Below are 12,300 nucleotides of genomic sequence, written 5' to 3'. Positions count from 1 at the left end.
TGTGTTGCATCTATTCAACTCGCTAACCTGTCATTGTAGCAGGAAAGCGTTCAGACATATATAACTAAACAGGTGTGGCCAGATTTGGCTGGATTTGGCCTGCTGCAGTGGTTTGTCAGACCTCTGCCCTGGATGTATGGCTTGTTATTTTTGTGTAAATGAGTGTGTGTGTGTGTGTGTGTGTGTGTAGATGAGAATCTATATTTGTATTTGTTTATATTTGCATAGAAACATTGAAAAGATACATATGAAAAATGGAGTGTGTATCAGGAGCCAATAGGGAGACAGAAACCAGGGAAATCTGAACAGAGAAACTTTAATATAAAGAATTATTAGCTAGTCATGGAACTCATATAATATTAACTAATATGATGTAAAGAATTATTAACTGATAAAGGAGATTAAGTCCTCAAAGGGATAGAGAGACCTCTGAAGCCGTGAGTCCAACAGCATGGTCTGAAATAATGGGTGGGTTCTGTCTGTGCTGCCCAGTGTAGTAGTCATTAGCCACATGTGGCTATTAAACACTTGAAATGTAGCTACTGTGATTGAGGAACGGGGTTTTTAATTCGATTTTATTTTAATTAATGTCAAAAATTTGTTTTTCATGTTGATTTATTTTTGAGAAAGAGAGAGCGTATGAGCAGGGGAGGGGCAGAGAGAGAGGGAGACGCAGAATCTGAGGCAGGCTCCGGGCTCTGAGCTGTCAGGACAGAGCCTGACACAGGGCTCAGACCCAAGAACTGCGAGATCATGACCTGAGCCAAAGTTGGACGCTTAATCGACTGAGCCACCCAGGCGCCCCTAATTAATTTGTGTTTAAATCTAAGTAGCCACCCTGGACTAGTGGCTGCCACATGAGCAGAGGTGTGGGGAGTTGCTGCCAGCTCTCAGCTGAGAAATGTACTCAGGGAGAAACAAACTTGGAAGAGCCCCTCACCCCCCCCCCCCAAAACTGAGATTTGCACCTCATTGGAGAGGGTATAGCTGTAGCCCACGGGATACTGGTATGTACTTGCCACTGGGTTTCCAGCATACCTTTGACAGAGAAGTGCCTGCTAATAAGGAAGCCGCCACACGATAGAAGCCAGAAAGGAAAGCACCAGAACTGGAAGAACAGTACCTTCATCAAGACATCAAAGCCAAGCTTCTTTTCATCCTACTTTTCCATCCTCAGTGCAGCAGACTCATCCACAGACCAGCTCCCCTCCTAGACACAAGACAGCTCATCAGCTCCAGGCTTCCCATTTCTCGGAGAAAGATATCTTTCCCCAAAGCCCCTCATCCTCTGCATATCCGATTAACCCTTGGACAAGGCGGGTGTTAGGGATGCCAGCCCTGTGCAGTTAGAAATCTGTGTATAACTTTGAACCCCCCAGATTGTAACTACTAATAGCCCACTGTTGATGGGAAGCCTTGCTGATAACATAAACAGTCAATTAGCACATATTTTGTATATTTATGAATTATACAAAAAAGTAAGCGGTAGAAAAGAAAGTATCATTAGGAAAATCCTATTGCAAAGACTCCTTGTATAAGTGGACCCGTGCGGTTCAGACCCGTGTTGGTCAAGGGTGAACTGTACTTTTCTGCCTCACTGCATCATATACTCACATCTGAGCTAATCGCTGACAAGGAACAGGGAACCACTGTGTTTGGCATCGGCCAGATCTGGGTCACTGTCCAAATGGCTCTCTAAGGCCGCAGGAGGCTACGCTCTCTTGAAATATGTGACCAAGTGGAGAAAAATGGGGGTATAAGGGAGATGACGGCTGGCGAGGCTGTCAACATGTCTGCTCTTGCTATGAAAAACTTGATGCCAAAAAATTTGGAAAGCTTAAGCAAAATGCGTAAGGGCTTGGAAAAATATGAAATGCCCAAAATAGCACAAGAAAAATACAGTGTATATTTGTATAAAATATCCATTCACCCATTCATTCAATAAATACTTATTTTTTGTTAAGTGCTAGGCACTCTTGATAAGTGTGATTAGTAAGCACTACCACTCCCCTTCTGCCACGCCTCCTGACTCTCCCACACCTCCCCTCCCTACCCCCCTCACCCCTCCAAGGAAAAAAAAATCACCAGACCAGAATCATTTTGCAGGTAAATTCTACCAAACTTTTAGAGGACAGCTAGTTCCTACATCATTCAAGTTTTCGCAGAGAAGCAGGGGGAGGCTGGAGAGGGGGTGTCATGCAACCAATTTATGAATCTAGTTAAACCTTGATATTATAGAAGATAGGAACGGTAATTTTAAGCTGTTTTTACTTATAGTTACAGATGCAAAATTCCTAACTCAAAAAAACCCCAAGTGGGATTTAGTTTAGAAATGTAAGGATGACTTAACAGCAGATAAATCTATCAAGGTGTTTCAGGTTAAAGAAGAAAATACAGTATTTCAATAGATACAAGAAAGAGATCTATTTGTGATTAAAGTAGCTTTCTTAACAAGGTGTTTCAGGTTAAAGAAGAAAATACGGTATTTCAATAGATACAAGAAAGAGATCTATTTGTGACTAAAGTAGCTTTCTTAACCTCCTAAACATTCTCTATTAGAAACTTACAACACACAACATATTTGATGAAAAGCAATGTCGATTTCTAGCTAACATGGAAACCAGAGAAGCATACGTCCCACTAACACTACTGTCTAATGTAGTATTGGGAGCTGATATATGAGAGACATGGCATCACAACCCAGCAAGGAAAGAACGAATTATTTTAATATGTGGTAGTGGGAGAATTGATTCAAAATGTACAGAAAGTGAACTTGGACTCCTATCATACACTATTTTAAAAAAAAAAGTCAAAATACTTCCAGATGGATTAAACACCGAATGTGAGAAAGCAAAGCTATAGAAGAAAAAGGTAGGCAAATGTCATTGTGACTTTGGAATTGGTAAGAATTTTTTTAAAGAGGAAAACCAAAGGATTAGACTATTTCAAAATGAAAGACTTTTGCTCCTATCATTTAGATTTAAGGTTCAGCTCTGAGAGAAGTAAGCAGTCCAGAAATAAGTGGTCCATGCCAGGCCTCAGGGACCCAGTCCTTCTATTGTAGTGTCCCTATCCTTAGCACAGGGCTCCCTACTCATGACCCAACATGCCAACCAGTGAGGAAAAAAGAGGAAAGAAGGGAGTGGTTTCTCCATAAGACTATCTCCTGCAAATTTCCCATAATACCTTTTCTTACATCCTATTGGCCAGAAATTAGTCACATGGTCACACCTTGCAAGGTATGCTGGGAAATATAGTGTTTATGCCAGAAAGCCTTGTATCTGGTTAAAAAATAGTTTGTCTTTAAAAAAATTTTTTTTTTAATGTTTATTTTTGAGAGAGAGAGAGAGAGAGAGAGCGTGTGAGCAGGGGAGGGGCAGAGAGAGAGAGAGGGAGACACAGAGTCCAAACCAGGCTCCAGGCTCCTAGCTATCAGCACAGAGCCCCACGCGGGGCTTGAACTCATGAACTGTGAGATCATGACCTGAGCTCAAGTCAGATGCTTAACTGACTGAGCCACCCAGGCACCCCCAGTTTGTCTATTTTAATAAACAAAGAAAAGGAGTTATTGACGATAGCTAATACCTATACAAAACAAAACAAAATAAAACGAAAATGAAAAAACACCACAGAGTTAACCAGCAATTGAAAAACTTGGGTGCCTGGGTGGCTCAGTCGGTTAAGCGTCCGACTTCGGCTCAGGTCATGATCTCACAGTCCGTGAGTTCGAGCCCCGCGTCGGGCTCTGTGCTGACAGCTCAGAGCCTGGAGCCTGCTTCAGATTCTGTATCTTTCTCTCTCTCTGCCCCTCCCTGCACATGTTCGGTCTCTCTCTCTCTCTCTCTCTCAAAAATAAATAAACATTAAAAATTTTTTTTAAAAACCCTGGGTGAATATATATTCAATACATATGACTGTCAGTGCCTGAAACCACCAAATCAGAAAAAAAAAAAATTCTATATAAAAATGTGGAAATAAAAGCAAGCAATTCACTGAAGGGGAACTCAGAAATCTAAGTGGCTAATGAACAGATAAAGAGATGTTTAACCTTAATAATCATAGAAATGCAAAATAAAGTGAGAAATAGATACTGCTTTGCCTTCAAAGATAAAATATGTGATACTATCAAACTGTCAAAGATGTGGGGAAGACGCAGCTTGTAGGCACTACCAGAGGGAAAATTGGTACAATCATTTTGAAGGGCAATTTGGAGGTATTTGGTGATATGGACAAAATGCACATCACTTTACACTGGAGATCCTGGCTCGTGTATAAACCCCAGAGAAATTCTTGCCTAAGCCCACAAAGGGATATGTTCAAGGATGTTTATTAGTTTATATAGCATTAATTTATAATAACAGAGTTGGAGCTAGCTTCAATGTTCTTCAATAAGGAAATACTAACGAAATATAATAAGAGTAAATGATGGAATATGACGCAACAGTCAAAAGCAAAGGACGAGGTCTACGTTAATCGGCATGAACAGATCTCAAAGAAGCAGAATGAGATAAATAGCAACATATCCCTTGTGTACATGAAATATGCACACATAATAATACCGTATGTTGTATTACGTAAATAGATATATATGTATCTAAAATGTGAATGCATTTAAAAGTGTAAATAAAATGGACAGAGAACCTGAGAACAGTGCCTATGGGGAAGGGGGAATGGAAGATGAACAGAAAAACATTAAATTGAAGGAGAAAATAATAATAGATAAAAATAAATAATAAATATGTGCCAACGTGGGGCAAGATTAAAGCTCCTTAAGTGTAGATCTGGGCTCAATTCATCTTTCAAGCCACAAAACACCCAGTTTTACAAATAACCGAGTGCTCCACAATGTTTCTTGAATGAATGGATGACTATTCCCCAAGCATAAAATCGCTGTGTCTGATGTGCTACAACATGGGATTTGTGCAATGATTCATAGGAATATTTTCCTCTTTGGGGCTTGCATCATTTGCCTCCAACTGTTTAATCTCATCAAGCAGCGCGCCCACAATTTCCAGTTATTTCTTGTGAGGCCATTATCATTGCTGGGGTTTTTTGTTTTTCATTTGGAATTGTGTTTCGAAAGTATCTCTTTCCCTGCAGGTTTCGAGCCATCTGCGATAAAGAAGGTACTTAAGATTTCAATAACAACAAAAACAGATTAACTAAAGGTTTGCCTTTCATGTTGAGTGTGTTTCTGTTCAACTTTCAGGCGAGGCACTACAAAGAGTCTTTATTTTGTTTCAGTCGATTGAAAATGAGGCCTATGTCCTGGATGAAATGCATTTGCTGTCTTTTCAACTGTTTCCAAGTGTGGCAATCTCTTCCCTCAGATATTCACATGGCTTCACTCACATATCTGCTCAAATGTCATTTTTTTAGGGGAGGCTTTCCCTGTTTATCACAGCATCTCCGTTACTCCCTGATTTTTTACTCTTGTTTTATGTTTCTTCAGGGCTCTTATTATTATATTGTACTATATGTTCATTCATTTATTATATGTCCTCTCCCAAGAATGTGAGCTCCATGAGAATAGAGACCTTCTCTCCTTTGTTCACTGCTCTGTCCCCCCATTGGGAAAAGTGCCTGGAACAGAGAAAGCGCTCGCTAAATGTGCAGGGATGGCATGAATGAGGAATTTTCTGAAGGGTTTTGTAAAAATGTCTCCCTTATACTCCAGTTCTGTATATTTTTTTATAATTAACCCAAAAAGCATTTCTCCCTTTAAAAAAAAAAAAATTGAATGTATACTTATTATTGGGAGACTGAGTGTGAGCAGGGGAGAGAGAGGGAGACACAGAATCTGAAGCAGGTTCCAGGCTCTCAGCTGTCAGCACAGAGCCCGACGTGGGGCTTGAACTCACAAACTGGGAGATCGTGACCTGAGCCTAAGTCGGACGCTTAACCCACTGAGCCACCCAGGCACCCCCACATTTCTTCCCTTTGCTGTTAATCTTTCAGCTCTGTCTTTATGATTCACCTAAGATTGATTGAGCTCCTACCATGTACCAGGTCCTGTGCTCAGTGCTGGGGGTCCTGCGGACCCTGCCTCATAATTTTTGTTTCTGCTTTCACAAATGACACTGACCTCACCTTTCTAAAATTGGTATACGGGTATTAAAAGTTTACTCCGTGCTAAGCACAGACTGAATCTCATTAACATCCATTATCTTTTTCAAACCTCCCAACAATGCTATGAAGTTGATATTATTAGAGTGTTCCAAAATTTCTTTCCTGGAAGCATGCAGTTTGTGAGCAATAAATAAAACAACAGAATTATCTTGTCAAAGCCAGATGGAGGCTTCCAGAGAGCGGCATCCAGGGCACAACTACGTGGAACAGGTGCAGAGCCCCTGCAGAGCCTCCCCGCTCTCCCCCCACCTCTTCCCCAGGGGCTCTTGACGCTCTTTTCCCATCAAGCACACCTTTGCCTTCAACTTCACAGGTTTATTTAGCAACTGTCTTATCACTCAAGGCTTTTATACAGAAGGAACACAGACATGCAGGGTCACAAGGGCTTTAAGACATACTTGAAAGTGATGCCAAACTGTTTACACGCAGTCGCCTTTTCCATTCTGTGCTCAACACTGCCCCTTCACGAGAAAGGACTTTTGATACACCTTAGTAATTTCGACATCATTTTAGAGACAAGGAAATTGATGGCCAGAGAGGTTAAGAAACTTACTCAAGGTGAATAAGTGGCTGATTCAAGATTTATACCCAGGCCTGTCTCCCAGACCTCTGTTCTCATCCACCAAGCTGTGCCCACTCCAATGGGACCATTTTTGCCCATTGAGGCCTCTGCCAAGTCCCTTTTTATATTTCTGTCTGAGGGCAGGGCTGCTAACCCGGGAGACCAGAGATTTGGACTCTAGTCCTGACTCTGTCTATAATTTACTGTGACCCTGGGCTGTGTGTCTTCCCCTCTCTGACCTTCAGTTGCCTCATCTGCAAAATAAGAGGGGGGCACGCCTGGGTGGCTCAGTCAGTTAAGTGACCGACTCTGGCTCAGGTCATGATCTCAAGTTTCATGGGTTTGAGCCCCGGGTCAGGGCTGTGCTGACAGCTCAGAGCTTGGAACCTGCCTCAGATTCTGTGTCTCCCTCTCTCTCTGCCCCTCTCCCACTCGTTCTCTGTCTCTTTCTGTCTCTCAGAAATAAATAAACATTCAAAGAATTTTAAACGATGAGAAGGGAAAGATGGGCATTTTTCATATTTTTTAAAAAAGCCTTTCTTTAAATGAAATCACATATAGAAATACAATGTCCAGATATGTCAGACAGGTGAACGTGCAGCTTCTCTCATTGAACCTGGAGCTGGAAGTTTCCAAGCTCTGTCCATGTGGCCCTCCCCCACCACCGAGGACTGGTTTCAGGGACTCTGTGAACCTCTGAAATTATGTGCTGAGTTGTGCGTGTACATGTGCACATTTTTCGTCGGTCTCAGAGGGGTCCGTGATCCCCATTAAAAGGTGTGGACGATGATCCCAATCACGGCTGACATGTACCAGCAGCCATGCTGAAGCACTTCGTATGCATTAGCTAATTTCGTCCTTACGACAACCCGATGAATAGATACGGATGATAGAATTTCCATTTTACAGATGAGAAAACAGAGGAACAGAGTGGCTAAGTCACTGGCTCCAGGCTGTACAGCTAATAAGCGTTTTTCTAAACAGCTAGCTTTTTGTAAAGATGACCAATCTCTCTTTTGCGAAGTTTTATATACTCACAAAACTTTATACTGTTTCCTTTGGGATATCGTTTTTCATCAACTATGATATTTTGCACTCAAATTGTTGCACTTTTTACCTAGACTTTGCCTAGAACCCATCTTGGACAGCTCTTATTTTTCCTGGGCTCTTCGGCTTGCTCTCTGCCTGAGTGCTCCAGGACAGTGCTTTTCCAAATTTAGTCTGGAAACCTCGCCCTGGAATCACCTGGAAAGATATAGATCAGCTCTGATCTGAACCAGGGTCTTTGGTGTGTGTTTTGTGTGTGTGTGTGTGTGTGTGTGTGTGTGTGTGTGTGTGCATTTTTTTTTTTTTTTAAACAAAAAAGGGTGTATGGAGGTTGGAAGATGCTGGTAATGAAATCCCACTACCTGACTTCCCTGCCCCGGGGATGCCTTTGTGGAGAGGGTGTGCCTATGAACAGAGGAGTAGGAGTTACAGGATGGGAGGGAGGTCATATTATTCAGTTCCACGTCAAGCTTTGTCTTTTTTTTTTTTTTTAACCGTTTATTTATTTTTGAGACAGAGAGAGACAGAGCATGAACGGGGGAGGGTCAGAGAGAGAGGGAGAAGAGGGAGACACAGAATCCGAAGCAGGCTCCAGGCTCCTAGCTGTCAGCACAGAGCCTGATGCGGGGCTTGAACTCACGGACCGTGAGACCATGACCTGAGCCGAAGTCGGACGCTCAACCGACTGAGCCACCCAGGCGCCCCTCAAGCTTTGTCTTAAGCACAGTGTTTGCCATTTTTAAAGCTTGACAATAACCAGAGGTGGGTAATATTGCCCCCATCTTATAGAGGAGGAAACCAAGGCTCAGGGAGGTGATGGACTGTCCCCAGGTTCACACAATTGGTCAGCAGAGGGGGTACAGCTTGATTTTTTCCTACCATTAAGTCATGAGAATAAATATTCCTATATTATCTTCTGTAATTTTTATTCTTTTGTCTTTCACATTAAGATCTATAACCCACTTGGATTTAGGTTGGGGAAGAGGGAATGAAAGGAGATAAATTTTTTTTCTGTATAGGTATTCAATTTTCCCCAAGCCATTCATCAAAAAAGACCATCATCCACCCTTTTGTTATAAATCCAATCTCCAGGCAGGTGAGGGTGTGTTTCTGGGTTCTCTATTCTATTCTATGTTTCTCTTTGTCTTTGTACCCACACTCCACTCTCTCAGTTTTTAGCATTTTATAACACGTTTTGATGTACAGTAGGGCAAGTATTTTCACATGTTCTCCAAGATTCCACGTCTCTGCCTGGCCAGATACTTCATTCAGGTATCTACTCAAATGGTCCTCAGAGGGCCCTTCCCCCACCGCCCATAGAAAATGGCTGTCCTCTCCATCATTCCCTATCTCCTCTGCTTTATTGTTCTTCCTATCACATGTTGAGTTGTGTATTTCCTGACACTCGTGCACTAGAAGGCAAATGCTATGAGGGCTGTGAAGGCAGGGGCTTTGTTTTGATGTACTCCTAATGGCATAATCAGTAATGTTTGGCACACGGTAGGCCAAACACTAGTTATTGAAGAAGTGACTGACTGACTGACTGACTGACTGACTGAATTAATGAATGACTGGGAGGGTCTTAAACAGGGAGACCACATTCTAATTAAAAAATTTTTTTAACGTTTTTCATTCATTTTTTGATAGAGAGACAGAGCGTGAGTGGGGGAGCGGCAGAGAGTGAGGGAGACACAGAATCTGAAGCAAGCTCCAGGCTCCGAGCCGTCAGCCCAGAGCCCGGCGCGGGGCTCGAACTCAGACTGCGAGATCATGACCTGAGCTGAAGTCGGGCGCTCAACCGACTGAGCCACCCAGGCACCCCGACCACATTCTAATTTTAGGACAATCCCTCTAGTTGTAGAATTGCAAAGAGATCACACAGGGTACAATTGGAGGCTGTTGGACAGGCTGCTAGGTTGGCTAACGCAGTGCCCAGACTTGAGGTGATGTGGCTTTGACCAGGGTGGTGGTGAGGGGTGGTGGAGAAAGTGGACAGAGAGGCTTGGTAGGGGCATAGCTCTAGGACCTGAAGCCCAGGGGGGATGAAGGACAGACAGAAGGCGGAGATGGTCTCCGTAGCTTTGACTTGACCAACTGGCTGGTTATGGTGCCATTTACGGCCTCAAGTCCATGAGAATGGTGTTGGGGTGGCTCTGGTGGCTAAACACTTATGTCCCCCTTAAATCCACCTCCATCTTCTTCTAGGGAGTAGAGGTGGGGGGTGGGGAATAACTCCCAGGAGAAGAGGGCGGAGCACCTGCAGTGGAGGGAGTAGCTGGGCAGGGATGACATCGACGATTTCGGCCATGCGGGCATTTCAGACTTCCTGCCATTCGCACAACTGAGGCTCCCTTAGGATGCTGGAAGAAATGTCATCCAATAACCAGCAAATACCCTGGCCTCCCAGAGATGCAGTGCTGCCAATGACCTTGGTAGTAATGACTTTCAGAGGAAGATCCAAGGGAGCACAAAGCCAGTGGGGGAAGCTCTCCAGTCGAGGGCTGGAGTCGCCCTGACTTCAGAGTGCATAGCCGCCCGCCTCTCTGGCCGGTAGTGACTAGAACTCATCTTCTGCATTGAGGACACCAAGATGAAACATGGAGATTTGCTGAAGATCCGCCTTGAGCCAGCCCCCCCAGCCTTTATTCTGGGGACTCTGGGGATGCAGTGACACCTGGCCTCCTTTCCAGGCTCAGTTACTTAGTGGTGGATGAATTCATAGTCACAGCGACACAAAGGCCAAGTTGCTTTATCCCGTGTGCCTGCCACAGCACCTGACACAAGGCAGGCCCCCAGTAAGTGTGGAGGGAAAGGAGAAATAAATTTACAATATTGCATTGGTGCAAAAGAACTGGGAGATCTTAGTTCCGGTTTGAAGTAGGAGTCCTTTGTACCACCCGGCATGGGGGAAGCCAGGACGGGAGGGTGAGGAACCGAGCCTCTGTCTGCCACAGAGGCTGATTCCTCTCTCTTTTTCTTTTGAGGCTGGTACCACAAACTTCCCTTCAGAGACCTGGGATCCAGACTCTGCTCAGACACTCATTTGCTGTGTGGCCTCGAGCAAGGCAGTTCCCTCTCTGGGCTTCCGTGTTGCCCTTTGAGAAGCAAAGTGGTTGGACCGCATACACAGAGCTAATATACATCATTTTGGGCTCTTACCTGGGGCACCTGGCTGGCTCAGTCAGTAGAGCGCGAGGACCCTTGACCTCTGGGTTGTGAGTTCAAGCCCCACATCGGGCATGGAGCCTACTTAAAAAAAATCTGGTCTCTTACAAGCACCAGGCACTGTTCTGAGTGCTGTGCATGTATTACTCCATTAAAAAAAAATGTTTTTAAATGTGTATTTATTTTTGAGAGAGAGAGGGAGAGAGACAGAGCATGAGGAAGGGAGGGACAGAGAAAGAGGGAGACACAGAATCGGAAGCAGGCTCCAGGCTCTGAGCTGTCAGCACAGAGCCCGATGGGGGGCTCAAACCCCCGAACTGTGAGATCATGACCTGAGTCAAAGTCGGACACTCAATCGACTGAGCCACACAGGTGCCCCTGTATCACCCCATTTAACCTTTACAATAACCCTGCAACATGGGTAGTATTTCCTTCATATTCTTTATGGGGAAACCAAGGCACAGAAAGGTTAAATAACGTGCCCAAAGTCTCACAGCTAGTAACAAATGGAGCTGGGGCTTTTATCCAACGACCGGCTTCCAGAGACCACCTCTTAAAACCCCAAAGCTGAGCTCCTTCTCAGCTGCATGATTTTATTTATAAGACCCATTCCTGCTTTACAGTGGAAACTCTATTATTCCTTTTTTTTAAAAAATTTTTAACATTTATTTATTTTTGAGACAGAGAGAGACAGAGCATGAGCAGGGGAGGGTCAGAGAGAGAGGGAGACACAGAATCCAAAACAGGCTCCAGGCTCCGAGCTGTCAGCCCAGAACCCGATGCGGGGCTCGAACTCATGGACCTCGAGATCATGACCTGAGCCGAAGTCAGACGCCCAACCGACTGAGCCACCCAGGCACCCCGGAAACTCTATTATTCTCATGATGAGGATATTTACATTTGATGCCTTTAAAGTCCAGTTTTTTTTTTTTAAAGTTTGTTTGTTTATTTATTTATTTATTTATTTATTTATTTATTTATTTATTTATTTTGAGAGATAGAGCAGGGAAGGGGCAGAGAGAGATGGAGAGAGAGAATTCTAAGCAGGCTCCATGCTGTCCATGTGTAGCCAGAAGCAGGGCTCAACCTCACGAACCATGAGATCACCACCTGAGTTGAAATCAAGAGTCAGTCGCTTAACCAACTGAGCCACTCAGGGGCCCCCAGAGTCCAGTCTGAACTGGCCATTTGCTGAGAGAACAGAGGCCTTCAGCCTCTTAGCCCCTCGTGATGGTTAGAGAGGAGGCTGGTGAGGGTGTGGATTCAGGAGGAGGGCAGACCCGGGCCCGACTTGCGGCCCTGTCCGCTCACCTGCTGTGAACATCGGCTGGTTCCTGCACCTCTTGGAACCTCGGTTATAAGACCTGTTGAAGCAGAAGTGAGTTTCAAAATCTTCT

Source organism: Panthera leo, chromosome C1 (assembly GCF_018350215.1).
Source record: "Panthera leo isolate Ple1 chromosome C1, P.leo_Ple1_pat1.1, whole genome shotgun sequence".
NCBI classification, from domain to species: Eukaryota; Metazoa; Chordata; class Mammalia; order Carnivora; family Felidae; genus Panthera; species Panthera leo.
The sequence above is the reverse complement of the archived record's forward strand: the minus strand, read 5'-3'. Positions refer to the sequence as shown.